Here is a 25,816-nt window from a genome sequence, read left to right as displayed (position 1 = left end):
GCTGTTTTCTCGATAAGGATCAGCAGTAAGCCCCTCTCAGTGACACTATGACAATTCATCTTAGTCTAGCACAGTTTCGAAACCTCAAACAGTATTACATGTCTGACTTTGAAGAGAAAACTCAGGCCAAATGGGGACATCATTGAACCGCAGTGTGTCATTGAGTAAACTCAATGGTCGGTTCACTGGATTTTTTGCATTGGGATGCATTTTCACTCCACCTAGAATAGGAAGTGAAGACGTGCATGACTGAGAACTCAGTGTAAACAACTTTAGTCTCCTTATGGAGGGACAGTGTGGTTAAACTAGAACTCATATAGATCACACATTGTAATAGACTTAATAAAGCATTCATTTCGTAATTTAAAGAATGGAAAAAAAGGGATTGCGATGGGAGTGGAAAGTTCTGTTGGTCATCTACTGACAATGTGCAAATTAAAGGACAAAGATGCAGCTCATTTCCATAATGACTAGCACAAATGAGCAACTATCACAGCCATGTCAAGCACAAAATGGCTTAAAACGTGATTAAAATAATGATGCAAAATTAAATGCCAGTTAACTGACAGATGCAAAGCTTAGAAATACCTACTGTATGATTTATTTAAATCTTCTTTTCCCATTAATTTTGCATCTGAAAGAGAAACTCTAACAACTGTATATGCAGCCACAAATATAATGGTCTCCGTGCCTTTTTATTGCTAATTTTTCACTGCATGTCTTGGATAAAATCTGTCAGGGTTTGCGCTGGTGTGAGCTGTCAGTAAATGTGGCCCTAGACATCATAAACATGACACGTTTTGTAAATGATTTCAGAGAAAAACTTAACATTCAGGTTTTCCCAAACACAGCAAAGTCACATAGAACATGTGGCCTGTTGCAAATGAAAACAATATGTGTTCTCAAACAAGCTCAAAATATTCTCTGATATGATATCTCTGGATAAAACTAAAGTATGAACATGAAGAGAAAAACTAAAACATGAGTCCACCATAAGCTACACAATTTTCTGTGAAATCTGTCAGCCCCAAATCTTTAAACTAGCTCTTACTTTCAGCAACTAGTCTGGACTCAAATCCGGGCAAAAACTAAGTAGTATTGAAGTCTGAAGTCAGCCTGAAGTCTCTTAATGGAGTTTGTTATTTTGAATGGAAAAAATAGGTGTGATTCTCAGTTGTGTTTATTTAAAATAGTTAACAGTTGTTCTGTAAAGTCCAAACACCAATCCAAGTGGAGTTTGGCGGGACACATTATGGCCATATTACTGCATTATTACACACTGAGAACTTCTCTTCACACAAACACTGAATGACTCAATCACAGTAAAATGGAAGGGGTCAGCTGTGCTGCTAAAAATAGCTGCGAGACCAGCCAGAATAAGCATCAGAAATAAAAAAGAAACCCCTCCAACGCTTTTCCATGTGCGCGTGGAGAACGCAGGCATCAGGAGTCAGCACAAAGAAAACACTGTGAGACCCGCTCGAGTGAGGAAAGGAAAGAGAAGGGTGAAATTCCTTCACCATTCCCAAAAATGATCCCACATTTTAACTTTCCCAGAAAGCCAGCTGATTCCCAAGAGGCTGTCCCTGGACACGGCACACAAGGCTCCCACTTCCCCTCATGCCATTGGCCCAGCACAGCGAGTCAGTAGCGAGGGATCAATAAACCAGAAAATATCCTGCTTTTAACTGATGCGGTCTATTAGCCTGAATTTAAATCAATGCACCAAAAGTAATGCTCATCAAGGATTTACTGTAATTCGTTTTAAAAGCTGACTCTCTGGTTACAACGTGACCATACAGTTACGTCTCAGAATATATTTCTTATCATTCAACCCATTTAGTTTCAGGTTTCACTGTGACCTTACATTACCACAAACCTGAAAGAACAGCAGATGTTTGGCAGTCTGATTTATGATAGCTGACCACTTTCATCAAGCAGCAATGTGGCAAACAATGACATAAGCTTGTTGATCATATTGTAAAATGGCCAGAGTGATGAAATAAGTGGTTTCATAGTGTTCTTTTTGGGTAAACAAACATATCAAGACCAGACATCATGCTATGGCTCCGACTCAAAGACAAACTGGAACAATGACAGCTGGGTCAATAACAAAATAGTGTTCAAGATAAATAATGAGACAAATCTTTTTAAAATCCATGTGCCTACTCTGTGTATTCATGCTGGTTTTCATGTGGTTGTGAAAACAAACATCTTTATATTTCATTTTCATATTTTACCACATTATTATAAGATTTACATTTTCATCAAAGGTTTAAATTACATGATTGTAAAATTCCATGTAGTATAACCAAACCACATAACAATTTCCAGCCTGAACCCTGTCGTGCAATAAAAACATCTAATAATTTAAGAAAATTCTTGACACTCAGTCATGAGGGTACTTTTATGACACCATTTTCTGTTTTCTGTTTTTTACCCCCTGCATGCTTCTGCATTAGGTTTCACCACATGGTTTTGATTTAGCAGAAAATATATAAAAAAAAAAATGTAACGATACATGCTAACCACACTTTTCCATTCCGTAATATATGGTGGTTCAGAGAGAACAGGAATACCTGTGCAACCCAGTCAAGTCATTTCATGCAACTTTATCAGAACACATCCCAAACAAGTTCTTTGACCATTTGAGAGGCTTAAATTTTGGTTGGCAGTGCTGACTTACTAATTATGTCGAAGGCTTTTGATCTAAGGACACCTGAGCATGGATATGAATCTGGTTCATCAGCATCAAAGCCTGTGAGGTCGCATCACATGACATCTCAGCGGAATGTGATTGTGTCATGTGATCAGAGAGTGCAGAACAGTTATTTGCCCCAATTCTCTTTCCATCAGGCATCCGTTTGAAATATGAACTAAAAAAAGCCAGGAACAGTGATATCTACAAAAGCAATGACCTCATTCTTGTTTGTGAACTTTTAACTTTCCAAACTAGTTCAAATGCACCAAATAACATTTACCCGATGATAACATTTAACGATAACAACTTTGAGGCCGCAAACTTGAAGTCAAACAGGCGACGCGGCAGACTAAGAAAACAATGTCCAGACCACCAGGGACACCTCATGCTTACAACTACTATAAATACCAGGACCTACAGCTTTCAAGTTCCTGTTTGAGCACAGCTGCAGTCTAAAGATCCTGTCTTAACTGTAGACATGTGGACATTGACCAAATGATGGAAGGTAGTATCAAAACACGGGTCGTAATTTTACACAAAGTCAGAATTCCTTTAAATCGATTCACAGACAGGGAACAGTCCTCACCATTCATCTTTTCAGTGCACAATGTTTGAGGAAAGACTTATGTATGTGAAATACACTTTGGTGAACTGACACCTGCGGTGGGAAAGATTCAGCCTGTCATCAATAAAGAATGCTTTATTTTTCAAGTCAACGTCCATAGCATGAGCTATATTAATATATTAAGACTATGTTGTTCAGATTATAATATTTGATCAGTATCATTAGATAAAATCCAAAAAACGTGAATAGAGAAGCTGTGAAAATAAGTTGCCATTTGATGCAATGCAGGCTAAATGGCATGGATAAACAATTAAAACACGTGGTTCTGCCGTTTAAGAGCTGCTTGCAAATATTATTCTTAAATCATAACACACATTCACTATTTTTGACAACTCTGTCTGGTTTGCCTGACATATTTCCATTAATATGACAAGCTTAAATAAATATCAGTAATAACAAGCTGGTTCATCCAGTCCTGGATGGTTGTCATGCTCTTCTTGACTACAATGATGGCAAATAAACAGAAACACAATAACAGTGCATACTGTAAGTGGACAGAGACATTGTTGGTCTAAAGGACAAACTGAATTTAGTGAATATGAATGTATTCAATACTACAAGAAAGGGTGGCTTATGGTTGAGACTATATTTAGGCATAAAGCCGGCTTATTGAAACTCTTTCTACCTGCAGTAGAGAATAATTATTCAGGCCTGTGGCAGTAAACACTGGGAGTGCTTCAGGCACCACACCTCCACACAAATCACACTGAAGCTAAAGGTCGCTGCATGGGAACACTCAACAATGCTGCCTTGCAGACACACCCATAAAGCCATGAGTGTGTGCATGCTTAACAACATTTTAATGAACTATCAAGACTGCTTCACTTGTTTATGGTAACAAATCCTCGACTCAAAATGCACTCTGTGACCTCACACCTATTGAGTTGGAGCAACACACACAAATGCATTTATCTAAAATAACTTGCACATTTATTTTGTTAGAATTATCCTTGAATGTTTGCGTTGTACATGTATGGAAACCAGTGTAAGATACCCATGCGATCAATCAAAATTTAATTCAAGTGTAAATGTAGAGGTTTAATGGGGGTTGGGGGAGGCTCTGTTACTCTCAAATGTAAAATGGGAATAGTGGAAATATAAGAAAACATCAAATTCAGTTAATATAAATATTTAACTCTGTGCTTTAATACTGACACAAATAAAATTGTAATTATTTATAGCCCATTTAAAATGTATAATTAATGTAACAAGAAAGTTAAGAGTGATCGAATCAGTTACATTTAAAGAGCTTGTAGAAATATAAAATATTCAACTTGTATATTTCACGATAGGCATGAGATGAGAGGAGATTTAAAATTAACATTTAGACGTAGGCTATATTATTTATATGTAAATGTACGTAGAATGAACATTAGGATTTCATTTAAATTTTGTATTTAATATTCATACAATAAGTTTACAATAATATGACCAGAAAACCCATATTATTCATATTACATACATAAATACATATAGCCTACATATTCGCACATTAATAAAATGATGACGTCACTTGAACTTTCTATAACAGTGAACTAACGCTACTATTACCAATGTAATAGTGCTTCTAAATATTCCCTAAAATTACTCTAAAGTGACACTGTTCTAACAGCAAATATATCAGATATATCCATATAACAGATTGTTACATAAGAGTTACATTTATGACTCATTATTTTTTGAATTACCACGCAGATATTTAATATATAAAGTGTCACTTTCAATGTATTGCAATGACTGGAGTGTCATTCACTTGCTCGTCAGTTATGATATATTTTATAGATAATAAAACTGGATAAATATCTTACCGTGTTTTTGGCTTCAGAATTTAATGTGTTCCCATTGATGACACATCAAGAATACAACAAAATCCCGACAGGACATTTGTTTTCTTTCTTTTCTGGAGTGGCAGTTGTAACAGAGGGTAAAGATGGCCGTTCTTATTGTGTTTAGCCGGTGATGTAATGAACTTCTGTTAACCCTTCACAACACTTCCGAAGACAACTGACACCACATCGAAGTGAAACGGAATAAAATATGTACTTCATATGTACTTCATATCTGATTCTAAAAGATAAACGTAAACAAGCGTCTACACGCAGCAATTCACATATATGCCCAAAGGAGTAAGAAAAGTGATATTATAGCCTACTGTAAGGAAAGTTAGAGCAATGTTTAATTACATTTTTTAATATCTTATCAAAAGCTCCGATTTTTGTGTTAATGGAGAAAAAAAAAACGTTACTCAACTCAAAAAAGTGTTATGGGGTACACTCTTTTAATTATTATTAAATAATTAGCCTACTCAAGCACTTTGCACCTCTGATAATGTCAAAGGACTTGAATTAGTGTGCTTCTGAGAGACTCATAAGCTCATATCAGTTACAGACCTTGATGTGAACCGTTACTCTATACTAAATGTTTGTCATCAGTGGTCTTAGTAAATAAACAAGCAAAATGAAATAAAGAAAAATAAGATAAAGTTTTAAACTAAGATAAGAATAAATAAATACTCTGAATTTTTATCTCTGTGTTTGTATTACACTGCCATCTGGTGTGCTTTCAAAGTCAATTCATACCCGACATGTGATCATACATGAACATATCCAAATATAATGACAGGAACATTTCTTGAGGAACTGATAGTGCTGTTGGAAGCAAACCACTCACTTACACAACTAGATTCAGTTCCCTTGTCACTGAATTTATATTTATATATATATAAAGTTCCCAGTGACAGCTTTTGTAGCTTTTTGAGAGTTAAAATGATACAGTAGTTCACCCCAAAACAAAAATGCTGTCAATGATGGGTTGTTTCAGCACAACTTTGGGTTAAAAATGTATTTAATAAATGTAACCCAACAGCTGGGTTAGTGCATATTTGACCCAAAGTCGGGTTGAAACAACCCAGGATATTTTAGTACCTTTGATATTTTAAACCTGTATGACTTTCTTTTTTCTGTGGAACTTAAAATAATATATTTTTTAAGAATATTGTAACCAACCAGTTTTGTTTCCAACTGGTTTCCATAGTATATTTTGCAATGGAATGGAAGTCAATGTGAATCGAAACTGTTTTGTTGCTAACATTCTTCAAAATATCTTCATAGAGCTTTGGAATGAAATGAGAGTGAGTAGTATATGATGACAGAATCTAACTTTTGGGTGTACTATCCCTTTAACACAAACATGCAAAGGCAGGCCATGTATTAAGATATTCAATCCTAATAAGTATTCACAATATTTGTGATTACTTCAGTATGTTTGAGAGTAAATGCATGTGATATCTGATTGCTTATTGTAAGCCAGTGTTTATGATGTTGAACTGTGCCCTCAAAGAAACATTATTGTGGACCCAGCAGGTAATTTCTTAAAAGTTTACAATATGATACTTGAGATGAACCATACAACTCTTGGTTGACCCAAACATTTCAGGATCACACCATCTTTATAAACTTTGCAAGTGTCCTCATGTTTCAACAGCCATTTAGAAAGCAGTAGATTACAGATCATTTGCAAACCAAACCAGAGCCAACATAACAACAAACTTAAGTAACATGGTGTGAGTCATAAGAAAGGTTGCTCTTTTCCCCTCTCTCTTTCTGTTTCTCCTGCTTTAGATTCTCATGTCTACTCCCACATAGTTGGTTCAGGATGATCATGTCCCACATTGCCCACACTTCCCCGCTGATAGAGGTGTGAGGCTTAATCACGGCCCAGAATAGTGTGTGGTTTGGGGAAGCGGGAGGCAGGCTGGATGCCAGCCGTATCTCTGAGAGTGCTGGCTTGAGATGTGACTCATTGTAGTGCAGTGTATCTTTACATTCTGCTTCACACACAGTGAGATGATGGGCAGGATAGAGCCCCAGCTGCCTGGCACCAACCACTGATTATTCTTTTAGATTACAATCTATAAATGCAACTAAGAAACAGTTTGAATTTGTGCTGCAGCTGTACCCTGACGATCAGGTCATGCACACATGTTGATTCTTGCCAATTCCCAATAATGATTCCTCTATAAAAATGATTTTTCAAAGTTGTACAAAAAACATGATTAACGTAAAACAGATGATTAAGGGGAAAAAACATTTGAGATGCCATCTGGGATTATTCTGATAGTCAGAATGCTTGAATCTTTTTTTTTTTTAAGAAAAAGAAAGAAATTTATAATTTTATTCAGCATGTATTAAGTTAATCAAAAATAACAGTACCATTTTTTTTTATGTAAAAAAAAAATTATGTCATAAATAAACAATATTCTTTTGGACTTTCAATTTATTTAATACTGGAGAAAAAAAAAAAAACTTCACTGTTTGAATAAAATTTGAATAAATATATTCAAAAAGAAAACAGGGTAACACTTTAGTATAGGGTCCAATTCACACTAATAACTAGTTGCTTATTAGCATGTCTATTATTAACATATTGGCTGTCTATTAGTGCTTATAAAGTGCATATAATGCATGACATCCATAATCCTACCCAATACCCTAAACTTAACAACTACCTTATAAACTATTAATAAGCAGCATATAAGTGGTTAATTGAGGCAAAAGGCATAGTTAATGGTTAGTTAATAGTGAGAATTGGAGCCTAAAATAAAGTGTGACCAATTAAGGTTGCAGTGCTCACAGATTTTATAGCATAGATAAAAATGACTGCGCTTTTGAAGGAGCACTTGTGCATTTACTATGAAGCAGCAGCAGAGGACAGTGTAGTATTTCTGTTTTGTTTCATGAGCTACTTTTTTTTGAACATTACAAAATTAGACATTCTGTTTCTGAGCCTTTAAACCAGAACATAATGATTTTTCAAGGAAAATGCATGTCTCTGTATTGAAGAAACCGTGGGAAACAAAAGGAGAGTGTGGAAGGCCAAATTTTCTGCATATACTGAGAGAATTAGATACTCAAAATTTCACTTGTTGGTCACGTCTTGCTCAAAACAAAGCATCAGTGGCAAATCATTTAAATTAGTCTGTCAAATTATGTATTTGATTACATAAAGAGAGTCACATATTATCATATTCTCATTATAATACCTGTCACAATGCTGACATTCACACATTTATTCTACTTTATACAATAATCTAAGTTGAAATGATCCATGATACTGACAATGACCCTCTTTTCTGATGATAAAATGGATCAACAACTGCACAGGCACATGTGCAAACACTCCACTTAATTGTGAAATGTTTATTGATGGGAAAGCATATGCTGTGTGACGGCGTCAGAAAGTGAGTATGGGGGATGTTTGGAGAGATCTGTTTGGTGGGTAATGAAACCCTTCTCAATGGATGGAGGCTGAAAGCTGAACATCTGCATCTAATTTAAGTGCCCCTCCTATGATGACGCGAATATGTTGCCGTTTATAGCTGAAGCGGTCATGCCATCCGTGAGTTTTTACAGTGCAACAGTTAAAGTCCTGCCAGGCTTCAGAATTCACGCCACATCCCGCAAGCGTCCATAATGACATCCCATGGTGGAGCGAAATGTCGCATTGTTAATTGACATGCAGTGTGTGCGTCCATCATGCCAACTAGACCGGACTGTGTGACCTTGAAGATTCGACTAAGTGAGAGCAGAAATATGAATAGAAAAATAATATGAATAGAAAAATAATACATACTTTACAATGTGGCAAACTCGTAGGAATTAAAATAAACAGGCTGGTTGCAGATTGATGTTTCTGTGAAATTTTTCTTCTCAAGAAAGCCCCATCTGCTCTGTACAGTAAAGGAATTGGTACAGAACTCAGGAACAACAAGGTTCAGATTTGGTTGATTAATTGGCGAAAAGGGGTGTCTCATGACCGTCCAAATGTGGAAAATTAAAAGTCATTTTGCCTATCCGTTTCTATACCCATGGACAAAAATAAATAAATAAATAAAATAAATAAATAAACTGATAAAGGCAGTTTTCTGCTTATTTCATTTCAAACTGAAAAACAAACTATCAAAACGTACACAGACTAAGCTGTCACACTGAAAATGTCATCCAATGCAAAAACAAGAAACCATGCCGCTTCAAACAATTGTAAATCAGTTTGACCTATAGAGATAATATCTAGTTTTCGGAGTGAGAATGTTTGAAGTCACACGTTCTTATCATAATATGTGTAGAATTAGAAAATTTGATACGCAATCTAAATGTCACAAGGGAATGCGTTGACAAAAACACCACTAAAGCTTTCCTCATGCCTGACAAGCAGATTTCTGATCAACCTTGAAGACATGAAAAACATAATGTGCCAGTCTCCATAACACAGAAGCAGGCTATAAAGATGAGGAAAGTTCTTGGTTTTATTTGAGACCAGTACTGTTTTAAAGACTTCTTTCTTTCTTGTTTAAGTTTGTATTTATCATAATGCAAATATGATAAAATGGTGAAATGAAAGTAAAGCCTAATTATAAATTCATATTTGTCCCACCTTTTTTTTAAGTAGTGCATGCTACTTACATAATACTACTTTGACTGGATGCATTCTTATTAAAAAAAGAAGAGTAAGAAATCATATTTTCTATGCCATACCTATATATAGATAATTAAACGATCAAAAAATGTCAATGGTGTCGCTCTCATTTGCAAAACTTTTGTGTTCTATTGCAAAATTATTGCAATTCCCTGAGAAACTTTTAAGATGGAAATAACATGAGTTGATTTTGCGAGCGAATGCAAAGTTTCTCAGGGGAACAGTACTTCTGTGAAAGAATGAATACACATTTTTCCTCCCGTCCTCCACCATGTCATCTAAGGAGGCTCAGTATAAAACATATATCTTTACCCTATGAAAAAGAATACTAAAGTGTATATGAAATACATTTATTTTGTGCTATACTACAAAAAAACATACCAAATAAATAACAAAAAGCATCAAATAATGACATAACTAACAAAAGTCTTTAGATGTGTCATTATCATTATCTATTTTAAATAGATGCTGTTCTTTTGAACTTTCTATTCCTGAAAAAAAGGGTTTGTTCTACATATTGAATCAAACTGAATTTCTTTAGTTTGATTTGAAGTGTGTTAACTTTGAATTGATCTTATTTTCTCACCATCAGTAGCTTTTTTCATTTAGTGTTGTTTTCAGGTACACTAATTGCAGTGACGATTGCTGAGGTGTTAAATGGAGTTAAGCACCTCTCTCAAAGGCCCAGTGGTGATAAAGCCGAGCAATGATTTTAAGACCGTTTCTGGGTCACCCCTGCTTAAACTAAAAGTGCAACTTTTGTTTCAGAGCCCTAAATGATTAACCATTAGGCTGCTGTCGGTGAAGTGTGACAGAAGAACAGCCTTGAGAAATAACTCCAGGACTCGGTTACGCCTGTTGTCCCTAGATTAGTGTTTTTTTAATTCTTCATTCTGAAAATGCATGTTTTAATAATTCATCCTTAGATAAACAACCCATAGCACCTGCAGTACTTCATCTGGGTGTCAAAAAAACACACAGAGTGAGAAACTTCTCTGAGAGATTATAGTTTATCTCTGAGGTGGATGCTGTTTTTGCTGTAAGTGTAACAAGCCTGTCAGGTTTGATTCTGCCGAAAAGACTGAGGCAATAAAACCAGAGAAATATTGTTTGCAGGCAGGATCAGGGAGATATATGACTTGAGAAAGTAAATTTACCCAGAGAAGAAAATGGGAGCAAAACAAATAGACATTCTAGCTCAGATGAAATAGTGCATTCAGATGACTGATGATAACGGGGAGTAAAAACACGCCCAGGCCTTGAGCACTAGGTGCAGCTGAAGTTAACTAGCTGCTATTTGATAGAGGCCTCTTGGTTTTGATCTACATGTAAGGCGGTCGAGTGCATCATGCACTCTGGGCTGTAGCTATTGAGTCTTATGTCCTTGACTATTATTAATTGTGCATTTACAGAATGTTCTTGTCTTTGTGAATAAAATATGACCATATTGTTCAAGGCCAACTTTTGTGAAACTTGGCAATGAGAGTCATTTGTAAGAATAAGGAGCAGTTTAATAAGGAGCTGTCCTCATGCTTTTTCGAACACTAAGGTTATAAGAAATGTTTTTGAGAATGTCAACAATACTAATACTAATACTAATACTAATACTAATACTAATACTAATACTAATACTAATACTAAAACTAAAATCCATTACAGCGGAGAACAATATTTCTTGATAATTAATATAACATGAGCATTAGTAGTACTGTGATAATTTTATATTATAAAAAGTAATTTATATTTAATTTAATATTTGATCATAAATAGAATATTCTTTAATACAGGTGTCATCACAGTCAATGTATTATATTTATTAATCATTTAGTATTGTGGTAGCCTAATACCAATTATAAATGATAGTATTAATTACTATAATTCAATTATTGCTATTATTATTATTATTATTTGTAATAATAATAATAATAATAATAATAATAATAATAATAATAATTATTATTATTATTATTATTATTATTACGGTTGAAATGTATACGTTTATAAAATTATAGATTATAATAATGAATGTGCATGTATGTGTGTTTGTGCTAATTATAACAAAAACACTAATAATTAAATAATATGTACACTTATAGTAATAGAATATTATTACTATTATAATAAAACAATAAATATAATAATAGTATTAGGCTATGCAAAATATTTTAAAGAAGATATTAAATTAATATTTGATAATTAATACAATATTTTAAATTGTTGTTATTATTTTTATACTCTTATGTAGTTGTATATATAGACAAAGACACAGACACATTATTATATTATACAATTATATATGGACCAGATTACTGTACTGTATTTATATTTATATAATTCAATAACAACAATAACAAAAAATAACAATAATACATTTATCATTATTCTTATTGTCTTCCTTAGACTTTAAAGCAGTCCCTTAATAAGAGGGTGTGATGTTAGGCCAGTGATTCTGTTGCTCTGCTCTTGTGAGTCAAGCCTGCCTGGATAAGTGCCATCCTCCTGTTCTACATGTCACCACTATCCCCAATCCTCTCTCTCCCCTCTTCAGCTCTGCTGTCAAACTACACCTGAGGACACTCTTCTCTTCTCACCTCTGCTCAGCTCTGTCATAGTATTTTGAGAATGGGCTGCCATCAGAGAGCTTTTTTAGATTCGGGCTGAAGCTGTGATGGACATTTACTCTGTGATGGAACAAAGGTTTCAGTTTCATTGCTTGCTTGAGACAAAACAGGCTGAATTTGTTTGTGAGCGCAATGTCTGAAAGGTCTATATTTTGAAGATATGAACTACCTTATTACAGACTTGACAAAAAATAAAATGAAATAAAAATAAAAACCACCTGATAAAACCAAACACAGCATGACATTTTCAGAGATTGTACAAAGCATCCGATTATTTAATGAAGCAAACACTGCTCAGTTTATAAATGCCTGCAGAAAAATATCATTTTCAGCACTGCATTGCTATTCAAGGTAAAAACAAACCTTTAAACCTGCGGTTTAAAAAGACATTCACCAAGGGTTATTGAGCTTCAGGGTTATTATTGGGATGATGGGTAGTAAAGCACAACTTCAACCCCATGACTGAATAATCAAACCTATTAAACTGCAAAGATGACCTTATTGCAAAGGTTATTTGAGGCTTAATCAATGGATCGTTGGTGACCTTATCTTTTTTCTCATCTGTAATTTCCTTGGTGTTGTCAGCGCTGAAATACTTAATGAACTCCATGACCTCATCTGTTAAATGAACAGTGAGCTAATCAGTGATCTCATAGGTGAAACTGTCAAAAATGTGTCACTGAACAAGCTAATGAGCTCTTTAGTGATGCCACTTGTAGACTAAACACTAGTCACTTGTGAATAGTCCAACAATACAAATAAAATGAATGACTACAAAAAGGAATAAATAGAAGCTACAACCACGAGACTGGATATTTTAAATGTTTTCAATACATGGCATACTGAATACACAGAAAGTAGAAAAAGTAAATACTCATGTAAAGACATCTATCATGCTGAAACAAATGAACCTACTGAAAAGAGAGTAATGATCAGAAAGTCACATGTTTCTGAGTTCTTATGTATGAGCAGATCCTTAAACAGCAGAACCTGTCAATATTCTGCATGGCTTTGCTAATAGGACATCCTGTCAATCAATTGCCTGTATACCTGTCTCTGGGCTGAGAATGAATGAAGATCACCAGCTGAGACCAGAATTTAATGCATAGCCATTAGCCATCACTATCTGGCAGTGTTAGAGAAGTTTCTTTGAAACTGTGGTTTCCCAGGCTACTTATTTAAAGTAGTTCTGCTACAATCTAGCCACCTTTTTAAAGTAAAACGCATTACTAGCCACTAACATATATTACTAAATACATTGAAGCTATTTAAAAGGGCATTATCCTTTTAATTAAATTTACACTGACAAAAATGATAAAACCAGTCGATAATAAATATATATAATTCTGTTCTGTGTGTTGTATAACCTTTTCAATTTCTGTGAAACTCTTTGTTTGTATGGTCATCTCAGCCAGGACTCCCCGGAAGAACACAAATGTACTGGGTTACTCCGCTGCGGTACCCCCGAAGCAATCTAAAATAGTCCGAATATAAACACTTATTATAATTATAGGTGCACCCTAGTGATTCAGGACAAGCTAAAAAATGGATTTATGGTGTACTCGCTTATTATATACATTTTTCTACATTTTGAACACAAAGTTACGGACCGCAGCTCTGATTGGTTGATTTCTTACCGGGAGCGGTCAGTAACTGCAAATGGCAATAGGACCACTGGGAGGAGCCAGAGGAGCTTGATTTTTTCACAGATTATCTGTCTCATATTCTACTGTCAGGACATAATGACAGGTTTAACAAATATGTAAAAAAATATATTTTTTTATATATATATATAAACATCACCACAAAAATATTAATTGTATTTAAATTCTTATCATTGATTTATTTGCGCTCAATCTTGTGTATTCAGCTAATATATTACAGAGCTAAAGGCTCTATCAAAACAGAAAGAAAAATGAATTAATTTTTTATGGGGGGAAACACAACTTTGCTACTTCAGTATGATTCTTCAGATTTGATTTGAGACAGAAATTTACTTGATGAAAGTCACAACTGAAGTAGAAATGTGTGTGCTTGATGTGTGAAAACAACGATCATTGGTTCTAACGTCAAGCACACACATTTGAATGTATGTTTACCATATTTATGGTATGTTTACCATATCTATGGTATGTTTACCATATCTATGGGGAAGTCGTGTCCTAATTGTTAGAGAGTCGGACTTCCAATCGAAGGGTTGTGAGTTCGAGTCTCGGGCCGGCAGGAATTGTGGGTCGGGGGAGTGCATGTACAGTTCTCTCTCCACCTTCAATACCATGACTTAGGTGCCCTTGGGCAAGGCATCGAACCCCCAACTGCTGCCCGGGCGCTGCAGCATAAATGGCTGCCCACTGCTCCGGGTGTGTGTTCACTGCTCTTTGTGTGTGCACTTCGGATGGGTTAAATGCAGAGCACAAATTCTGAGTATGGGTCACCATACTTGGCTGAATGTCACGTCACTGTCACTTTCACTTTCACTTATTTATTGTGCATAAGATAAAATTAAAATTGTATGTACTTTTTAAGATTAAATAAATAAGGAGTAAAAAGTACTGATTTTTTTTTCCCTCCAGAAATGTAATCATGTAAAAGTACAAGTAACCAGTTTTGTACTTGAATAAGATCCCCCAAAATAATACTTTAGTAAAGTAATCAAGTAAAATTACTCTAGTATTTTACACCTCTGGTCAGTATTTGTGGAAACACCTTTTGCTTTAAACTCTTTAGTCTGTTGGGGTATGTATATGTCTCTATTAACTTGCACATCTAGTCTAGATGTTCTGCATGATCTAGACTTTGAAATATTTACCTACTCTTGTTTTCAAAAATGCACAAGTTCAGTTAAATTTGATGGTGACAATTTGTGGACTGCAGTCTTCAAGTCATTCCATAGACTTTCAATGGGGTTTAAATATATGCTCTGATGAGGCCATGCAAGGACATTCATCTTTTTCTCCTTCAACCACTGTGTGTCAGATTTGTCTCTGTTGCAGAGAAACACCCCCATCACAGGATATGACCACCTCCATGCTTTACTGGAGGAGTGCTGTTATTTAGATGGTGAGCTGTATTGGATTTCCGCTAGACATATGGTGTTGAGGCCAAATAATTAAACTTTTTTCTCATCTGCTTCAGAATCTTCAAGGTGTGTTTTGGCAAAGCTCAGTCTGACTGCATGTGGCCTTTTTCCATTTTCAACTTTCCCATACAAGCCACATTTGTGGAGAATTTGTGATATTGTTGTCACATGCACACAATGAACACTCTTTTTCATGAATTCCTGCAACTGCTTTAGAGTTGCTTTAGGCCTCTCTGACCAGTTTCCTCCTGCTCTTTCATCCAGTTTGGAGCGACATCCTGATCCAGAGAGGGCCTGCGGTAAAACCACAGCTAGATAAAACAAAAATTGTGTCCCTCTTCATCTCAGCTTGCAAAGTTACAAAATGTGATTCATTTAATACTTTTATACTTACTGCAAGTGCATTCTTTTACAGTATATTAACTGAACAACAAGTACAAAAGTACACTATGTTAAAGTGTACTTTTTTCCCCCACAAAGGTATATCAAAGGGCTTTACATATCCACTAGGCTTGAGTTACATCAAATTATTGTCACACCATTGAAAATATAGTTTAGTTATTCCATAACACTGTTTCTTCAGCATACTTACCTGAAAAGATTCATTATCTGCATAATCCCACTGCAACACTGAGAGTTTCAATGATGAAAACAAAAAACAAAATAATATTTTTTTTTGCTGTATCATTCTGAGAATACATTTTGATTAATGGTGGTACTTGAGCAATGCTCTGAATTTGATTTATTTTAAAAAGATGGAATCATTTGTACGCTTGTACAGTTATTCCAGTTGCTCTAATTTCTTGATTATTCTCATTTCACCTTCTGCTGTGTGAAAATGAAGAGTGCAAATATAAACCTGAAGCCCTGAAGTGATGATGTAGTGATAAAAAGAAAAGAAAAAGAATCAGGGAAACAGCATTTCCGAGCAAAACTTACATTTCAGTCTCCCTTTTCATTTCTTGTTCTTAAAACAGACATTTCTAAGTGGATTTCTCATTATTGCATTCTATATAATAATCATAGGTAAACAAAATATTACACCATAAATACACAAGTGATGTCAATTTGAAGGCTATGTGAATGAGAATAAGTCATGTTTTGCTTTCTCAAATAAGGATTATCCCTCAGAGTCAAACTTGTGGCTCTGTTTTTCAATTCACGAGAGTATAATCTGTCAGAGTTACATTAAACCAAAGAACATCTCTGAGACTGTCAGAAAGCCCCATCGGGTGCCACTTGAAATTGCCACAATTCAAATTCTGTCATTATTCTGAGTGCTGTGAGAAGGCATGAATGCAGGCTTTGGGATGAGAAAGCATAATGGTTTACATTTTTATTGTAATGAGACGGGATGAATCACCATTGAATCACCCATTCCCTAAAGCACAATTAAGCAGCTGAAACTGTGTCAGAATAAACAGTGTTCGATTAGCTCCACAACAACTAAACATCACAAGGCTTTTGGCTCTGCTGCTACAAGGCAATACCTTGTTTACTCTTCTAAGTGTCTTTGTGCAGAACAACTCAAGGGGAATGTGGGTACTTTTGTCTGAATTGGCTACATACTTTTGATCACACACTTTCATGACTTTTTAAACTACCACTCTATTGTTTTGTGAAAGCAATTTGTGCACAAGTATATTTAAGAAGATTGAATTGTTTTCATAATAATGACAAAAATAAAAAAAAATGACATGTAGTTCCAGTCCTCAAATTCGACTGGCTGAGTGGCATTCCAGGAGGTCCAATAGATATAGTCCAACAGCCTGAGACTTTGCATCACGGTGTTTCTATCACAATGTTTGTATGACTTTATCTACAGGTTACATTGTTTTATGTACATTGTTAAACTGTTATTAGCTAACTGAGATGATTTAGTTATTGATTCGTTCATTCAACTCAATTTGCTAGAAAACATTAATTCATTTCGGAAGGAAACAAATTACAGTCTTTATGAGTGAGTCATTGAATCATTCATTTAACTGATGTTAAAAAAAATACTGATTGATTCAGGAACAAAATATGTGGTGGGCTTTATTGAGTGCCATTAAATCAATCACTCTGCTGAGTCATTCAGGAAACGAAATAATTAATTGTCACTGAATCATTGACTCCACTGATTTGTTTAAATATTGATTCATTAAGGCAATAAAACAGTATTTGTCTTGAAACAGTCATTGTTCAAAAACACACTGATGAATTCAGAAACAAAACACACTTGTTTGCAAATGAGCATGAGTCTAACTTGCAAACGGCAGACCACTGATTAATCAAACCTGCGTTCCTGCAGTCCGTGTTCTTCTGACTGTTTTGTAGTAAGTAACGAATATGTTTTGGGGAAACGTATTGGAGTAAAAGTACACATTTCAATTAGCAAATGTAGTGGAGCAAAAGTAAAAGTTGCTAATATAAAAACTCAAGTAAAGTACAGATACTTCTAAAAAATACTTAAGTAGTGTAACAAAGTATTATTACTTTGTTACATTACATTCACTGCTCATATGATGTTGCTTATTTAATCATTATTTGTCAAAAAGTAGTTGTAGTTATTTGATGGGTCATATATGTTTCGTTTGGATAAATTACCTTATGAAATTGGCTTTTAAGGACATTGTCATCATTATTATGTCAGGTCAAACGGACAGGTCACAATGGACTACCTACTAGGCAACTCTTACTAATGGTCATCTAGACTGTTTTCAGCTGTCGTCATGACAACCACTCTTTTTCTGCTTCTGCATTCTGAGCGTGACAAATAGTGATACAAAATAAAAAAAAAGTGGCTTATCAGTCCATCTGCAGACACCCCACATCCAATTCCTCTCCTTGAAAACAACTCAAATTTGGTAATTTTATGGAAAAAGCAATAGAAAACCAAGAACAGCTTGCGGCCCTTCTATTTGGAGGTCTAAGATTTGAATTTCAATAGATTTTGGGGGGCACACTGAAAGAGTAGTGGTGCTCTTTATAGTCACCTATAATTGGTCAAATATTACATGTAAAATACAGAAAAAAGTCTATGGCTGACTTTAAACAATCACAAATTGGTGGATGCTACCTACCTTTGAGAAATGCCAAACACAACACCAAGCAATGGTGTGAAGTATTGTAGCCTGCAATTACACCTATGACATTAACAAACAACAATAAGCCTTTGAAAACAATGTGAACATGATGTTGTTCTCAAAGAGCCTAGTACTCAGAATAACAAAAGCCTGTATCAGAGGCTCTCCACTCATTTTGCCATGTGGGCTGAACACCCACTCCTGTCCAAAATGTGTCATGCATGCTGAACTCGCACCCCTCACCAGCAAATACAACAGTCATCGGTAAAACACATTTGTTAGTGCTCCACACAACATCATCATATGCAATATACCGCTTCATACATGCAGCATAAATCCACTGTTGGTAAACAAACAGTTTAGACTCTCTTTTAGTATGAACTGCAATGTGTTATACTCGTATATTTGTCATTAAAAGCCTGACAGATGACATAAAACTACACATCATACTTCAGCATTTTTGTATTTCTGCTGAGCCAAGTGCATTATGAATGCTGACGTTTTCTCATCTTTTCGGCCAAAGGTAATGCCACAGGCCCATTTCTCTAGTCATTTAGCATCGATTTGCCACAAAAAAAAAATTCTTCTGATGATCTTTTGGGTCCCCACTTGATATACAATGTAAACGTCTGAGTCCTCAAGCAAAATCGGCTAAGAATCATATATGGTCTAGACAAAAGATAATTTCACATTATGTGATGACCAGTGTGAATGTCTTAGAACCTGAGGATAATAAAGGCTTTAATGAATTGAAAGGACAGCAGTCCAGGCTTTTAATATTAAGACAGTGAAAAATCTAACAAGGCTTTAACAGCTGGCATTATGTCAGAGATGTTGAAGGATGCTTTAAAATGGGTGCATGTTGAAAGAACAATGAAGACTTAACACCTTCAATCACCCAAAGGCTCCAGAAAGGTTGAATTAGTATAAAATCTAAAGGAATTCTAGTATTCATTCCCCCAGTGCATTATCAGATCTTATGCGATTGTAATATGGAGGAAGCTGCTCCACAATGCTAGGTATTCACATATGGCTCACCGGGCTTATAGGGAAAATAAATGAATGTAATGACAATGCACCATGCATTCTATATATTTCACATTGTGTGCACTAGGCTCAGAGAACTGGGTAAATGGAAGTGGTTTTAAAAACCTGTTAATTTGCTATGTGATCCAGATTGCCTCATTGCTTAATATACTGTAAATACAGGGCCGTTGCAGAATTTATAGATATACTCCCACATATCAATCTAGTTGACTCTGTTAGCTATACAAGAAAGGAAATATATGGTAAGAGTCCACATTTTCCACAACCACTTTAGAGTCCTAAAGTGTGTCAATGAGAGCTGTGCCAATCTGTGATGCAGCACAGCAACCATGTTGCATTATTAATGCTAATGATGTAATGTAAATGACACATAATTACATAATCAGGCTATCATTGTCACAGATGCTGGAACTATGTCAAGTATCACTGATCTGAACGTGCCCCTCCAAATAACCAGTCATATAATATTCTTGTGATATTCTTTCTGTATAATTTTCATTAAGCTCTGAACTAATTGGTTTCACTTTATATGTTTTTGCTTATTTGTCAACTGGACCTTATTTACACACATCACTGCTCCACTGATCATGTACTGGTTACTCCACTGCACACCTCGGATCACTTCCTCCTCACTCTTAACCTCACCATGGTTCCTCACACAACACATACCCCTACACATCATCTTTCGATGAAAAACAATATTTTCGATTAAAACCATCAGTGCACAATTTCCCACAGCACAGTATGTCAAGAACATCTTACTAGCAATCATACACTCGTTCATATCCTTCTCTTCACTCTCTGAGACAGAAACTCATCCTTTTAAATCAGCCTACTACTTGTCTGTTTGATCCTATTCCATATCAACTACTTCAAGCCATTTCTCCTGCAGTTTTACCAGCTCTCACTCCCATCATTAACACACCATCTCTTTTAGAGAACAACAGACTTGCTTCCCTTCTTCCTTTCATTGCAAAAACACTAGAATGAGCTGTGTTCAACAAAGTCTCTGCTTTTCTCACACAGAACAACCTCTTCTACAGCAACCAGTCTGATTTCAGAAGTGGACATTCAACTGAGACTGCCTTGCTCTCAGTTGTTAAAGCCCTAAGACTGGCAAGTCTTCAATACTTATCTTGCTGGATCTGTTCATTACTTTTGACATGGTTAACCACCAGATCCTCCTCTCAACCCTATTGGCAAATGTAATCTCAGGAACTGGTCACCAGGGTTTGAGTCTTATCTTTCAAATGGGTCCTTCAAGGTACCTTGGATAGGTGAGGTGTCCATGTCGCAGCATCTAACAGCTGGGGTGCCTCAGGGTTCTGTTCTTGGACCACTTCTCTTCTCTGTCTACATGACATCACTAGGTTCTGTCATTCAGAAACATGGCTTTTCATATCACTGCTACGCTGATGACACACATCTGCTCACATCTCAGCTTGTCAAACAGACATTTCTTGCTGGATGAAGGACCATCACCTTCAACTCAACCTTGCCAAGACAGAACTGCTTGTGGTTCTATCAAAGCCATCGTTTCATCACAATTTCACCATCCAGTTAGGCACATCAACCGTAACTCCTTCAAAAACAGCCAGAAACCTTGGAGATATAATTGATGATCAGCTGACTTTCTCACACCACATTGCTAAAACTCCCGTTCATGCAGATTTGCTTTATTCAAAATTTGGCAATATTTGGAATTATTGCTGACTTGACTGCACAGACACTATTGGAAAAGAACTGAACTAAGCTGGATGATGACATCACTGAATCAACACTGAATTCAGCTGAATGAACTGACTTTGAACTGACTGACGACTGATCTTAATTTCATTGTCTGTTTCCCAAAAGCGTCGTAACTGAAGTAGCACTTGAAAATCATTGTAGATCTATGAATGTTCTGGAGTCATCATAAAGCCCCAAGTTCATTGTAAGAAGAGAGAGTTATGCGGTCACCTGAAAGACAATCAGCAGATTAAATATAATATGAAATATCACATTTCACCACTTGACAATTGGATAGCAACTCCTAAGTAGCACTTAAAGAACAGCTACGTGCGATAGTGTTTAAGTGCATTTTTGGGAAACGAACTTAAAAACAATAACGAACGATCATAAAATTATTTGTAGAAAACACTCTTAAGCACTAATATCAGTTGTTATAGGGAAACCTGGCTCTCACTGTTTAGAGTATACTTAACGGAAAAAAAAAATAATTTGTTTGCATTATTGTATTATTATTTGCATTTGCTGTTTAACACTGTAAAGCTGCTTTGACCCAATCTGTCTTGCCTCTTCACATGATTGAGAGATGTACAAATAAACGTTTAAGAAAAGTCTGATGTATCATATTTGTTTTACATTTTAACATGGTTTCAACATGGATAATCAAGTATGGATAAAAAGTAAAGTAACTTGAAATCTTGAAATGTTACCAACAATATGTAAAAAAGTTTTTCAATTCATATAAAAACCTGAAAAAAAAAAAGTCACAGCAGAAAGACATGGCAGCCACAATTTGAAGGGGGAAGTTTTCACAATTAAAGACCTTTTACTTGATAAAAAATTATAAACTATCAATCTGTTGACACAATGCATGTAGAAGATTGTGTACAGCAGCTTTTTCAGCAAGGTTTTGATCATGTCAATAATTTAGGGGACTTTTCGGTATTGTGGTATTGAGGTATAACAAACCATTAAGGTTGTTAATGTGATCACTGAGACAGCTGATGCATGTTTTTCATTTTGCTAGGAGTCTTCAAACTAGCTATTTATTATTACTCCTGTTTATCATTACTCCTACATCAGGATGGATAGGAATGCATAAACCTACTCTCTGTGTTATGAAAGCAAATACTTACTCTTGGCGTTTCCTTGTTTAGTATGAGACAATCTCATTTACAGCATCAAAATCTTCTAGAGAAACAGATCTTTAAAAGGCATTCTAAGTAAAATATCTGTATGATATATATTATTTTGCAGTGGTTTTGTATTATTTTTTTTAGGTGTATTAAGTACTCATGGATAGTGGGTTCAGAGAAATAGTTATTGTCCAGTTTTGCATGGAGTTAGCAATACATACCAATAAAGCCAGCGGGAATATTTCAGGCAAAGTTTGGATAAAATGATAGGGTGAGGGGGACAGCTTTGAATACTCTGCCAAAAACGGGCCATTAACGTTATGAAAAGGCAGAGTCTCGCTCCAAAAACAATTGCAAAAGTAATAAAAAACTGGATGGTGAAATATGAGCCAAATGTGCCTCATCTGAAACCAAATCAGAGATAAGAGCATCCAATGAAGCCGATAAAAAAGAAAAAAGGATTTTGTGAGAGAGAAATGGAATGTAAATAGGTCACTATGGGTGAGAGCAATTCCAATACCCCATATGATAAGAGATGGCAGCAAATGACCGAAATGGTTGCCTGCAGGGAACAAAGCAAGAGATGCACCTCCTATATCAGGCTAATAAAAATATCGCTTCTGTCAGAGGATCAGATCTCAGACTGTAAAATTAAACTGAGGCTTTCATTACAGTGAGAAAATTAGCTCAGTGGGGCTAATTCGAATTTCACATTCCAATATCCCCACTCGACACCAGCAATCTGGTATTGCTAGAGCAGCAATATATGAAGAAAGTTCCAAAAGGAACAGGTTTTCACCGGGCAAGATTTCTGATTGATGTGTGTGGTTTGGGTGTGAAAAGCAGAAACTGTTTCTTGCCAAAAAAGGAATCCATCAATGTCTCCTGCCGTTAATGCAATCTGTCACAAAGCAACAGTCCCGTGATGAGTTTGGGAAGCTCTGTGCTGAATGGGAAGTGTCAGCAGCCAGTCCCTTTTCTTTGAGTCTTGCACATTGACAGACAAGACGAGTCCATTGTCACAGTCTGAGAAGCCTGAAAGGTCAGTTAATGCGAGAGAGGGAGTAATAGAGGCTAAGCACTAGGGAAGATGAAGTAATTTTTCAAAGTGAAGTAACCATTCGCCTTATGAAATTAAGGCGACTAGTTTTGTGCAAACTTCACAGAGAGCGAAGGAAGGTGACAGCATGTAGCACAGCATGTGAAGTGACAAAAGAGCTCTGTTACAAAACCTGGCGAGCTGTCTACGGAGACATCATGGAGACAAAAAGAGCAACTTTGATTCATCATATATATGTAAAAAAATAAAATTTATTACAGAATCTGGTCATTCTGGCTCTCTAAAAAAGTTTCTCTGGTCCAAATAGGTTATGGGTGTTTCTAAAAGTGCAAATGAACTTCAAAAAAATTAGTGCGAAAACTTGTTTAACTTGTTTTTAATTTTATTTTATCCATTTTGTGTATATATTATAAACAAGAGGAGTGGCTTTTTATTTTTCAAATTGCATCATGGCACATGCAAAAATACAATATTACGACAATACATTAAATATTTTCTATTTGAATATATTTTAAAAACAGAATTTATTACTGTGTTGCCAATTTATTCATGGCTCCCATAAAAATATTAAGCCCCCAAAAGGGTTTGATAGGAACCATTATTAATTACCGAGCAACAATAAAAATTTATATTCAAAGAATTAGCATATTAGAATGATTCCTGCATGATCATAATGGAAAATAAGCTTTGTTGAAACAGGAATAAATTAAATTTTTAAATATATTCAAATAGACGTTTTTTTTTTAATTGTAATAATTCACATAATTCACTAAAATTGCATTTTAGATCAAATAAATGCAGCTTTCTGGAGCATAAGAGGCTTTCAAAAACATTGAAAAATCTGATAAAAGAATGTAAATGGTAGTACTGTATGTGTACACTAAATATATATATATATATATATATATATATATATATATATATATATATATATATATATTAAAGAGATATTTAGATGTTAACTGGAAAATATAAATAAAAATATATGTTCAGGGATGTACAACTCTGACGGGAAGAGTATGCACAGGAGATAGAAAAAGTGAGAGAGGCCAAATCCTTGATTGATGTGCCTATCCATCCTGGCACTGGGATGTGTTTTGCTCAGGATAAGGCAGAATTAAAATTCAAGCCCTTTCAGCAGGAATGCATGTAGTTCTGCAACTGAAAACTCAGAAATTAAAGGTGTTGACTGACTTCATCACGGGCGTCATCCAATTCCCTGTGGGTTCGCTGATCCTGCTCAATTCAGCCACCAAAACTCAATATGCAAATTTAAGGTGAAGAAACACAGGAATTGTGGTTATTACAGATTATTGGCTGCATGTCAACAGCGAGGGATTTACAATTTGGAAGTCAGACAACATAAAAATGAAAACGTAGGCATCAGTGAGTTTACTGCATTGGGAATAAAGTAAAACAACTACTTTCTGCAAAGTGTAATAATGACAGAATCAGTTTATTAAAGGCATCCTTCATCCTGCTGAAGAAGACTGGAGGACAAATAACCTAACGCACACATGTCCGATTGCAAAATATAATTAAAATGCACCATGGCGGTATCTTAATCAAAAGGAGATTGGAATAATCACTTGACAGGGCTCCAGTGCCTCTTAAAAGAGCACACAATACGTTTGTGAAACATTGTTATCAAGGTTTCCAGTCCAGCAATCAGAAAAAAAACCGAATTCCTGGAACAGCTGTTGATGTTTTGAAAACAGGGAAATTTACAGTGACTAATAGGTTGGCATCCTTTTAGCCCATGATTAGAGATGAAACAAAAATGATTCTAGACGTTCAAGTCAATCTGATTTGAGACAGGAAATATGTACTGCTGACTGACTGTAAATGAAAGAATAACAGGCTATGCTGATTAGTAATTGTGCGCATTCATTTTTTTATTAATGAATGGTGGGATGGGTTTATAGTGTGTGACATTGGCAGATTTAAGTCTGTTGACTCAGATTGTGACACACACACACAAAGAGGTTTTAATGTTTTATAGTGACATTATAGGGACAAAAACTTCATTCTACATGATTTCTAAGCTTATTTCCTCAAAAATACCTTAATCCAAATTACTGAAAAATGAGATGGATGGACAGGATTTACAAAAAAGTAAATAGAATTAATGATTTGAATAGATATTTGCTCTGATATTTGCTCAGAGATATAGCTCTGTAATGCTTGGGGGGGGGGGGGGGGGGCAAATTCATTACAATATTCACCCTGAAGAGCCATTATTTCATCTAGAAATAAAACATATCAGAAACAGAATGA

General features: G+C 35.4%; 1 protein-coding gene across 5 annotated transcripts in view; it reads right to left on the bottom strand.

Annotated features, from left to right (window-relative positions):
• Positions 1-5,299, bottom strand: part of LOC127952473 (myocardin-related transcription factor B-like) — a 32,974-nt gene extending 27,675 nt beyond the window's left edge. For 4 of the 5 annotated variants that reach the window (XM_052550948.1, XM_052550936.1, XM_052550926.1 and 1 more), the window contains exon 1: positions 5,135-5,299. The gene's annotated coding sequence lies outside the window, so the exon portion shown is untranslated. The remainder of the gene's footprint in view (positions 1-5,134) is intronic. The other variant, XM_052550966.1, reaches the window with a different exon arrangement.
• Positions 5,300-25,816: the final 20,517 nt, after the last annotated feature.

Source organism: Carassius gibelio, chromosome A3 (genome assembly GCF_023724105.1).
Source record: "Carassius gibelio isolate Cgi1373 ecotype wild population from Czech Republic chromosome A3, carGib1.2-hapl.c, whole genome shotgun sequence".
Taxonomy (NCBI): Eukaryota; Metazoa; Chordata; class Actinopteri; order Cypriniformes; family Cyprinidae; genus Carassius; species Carassius gibelio.
Note: the sequence above shows the minus strand (reverse complement) of the source record. Positions and strands in the feature narration are given on the sequence as shown.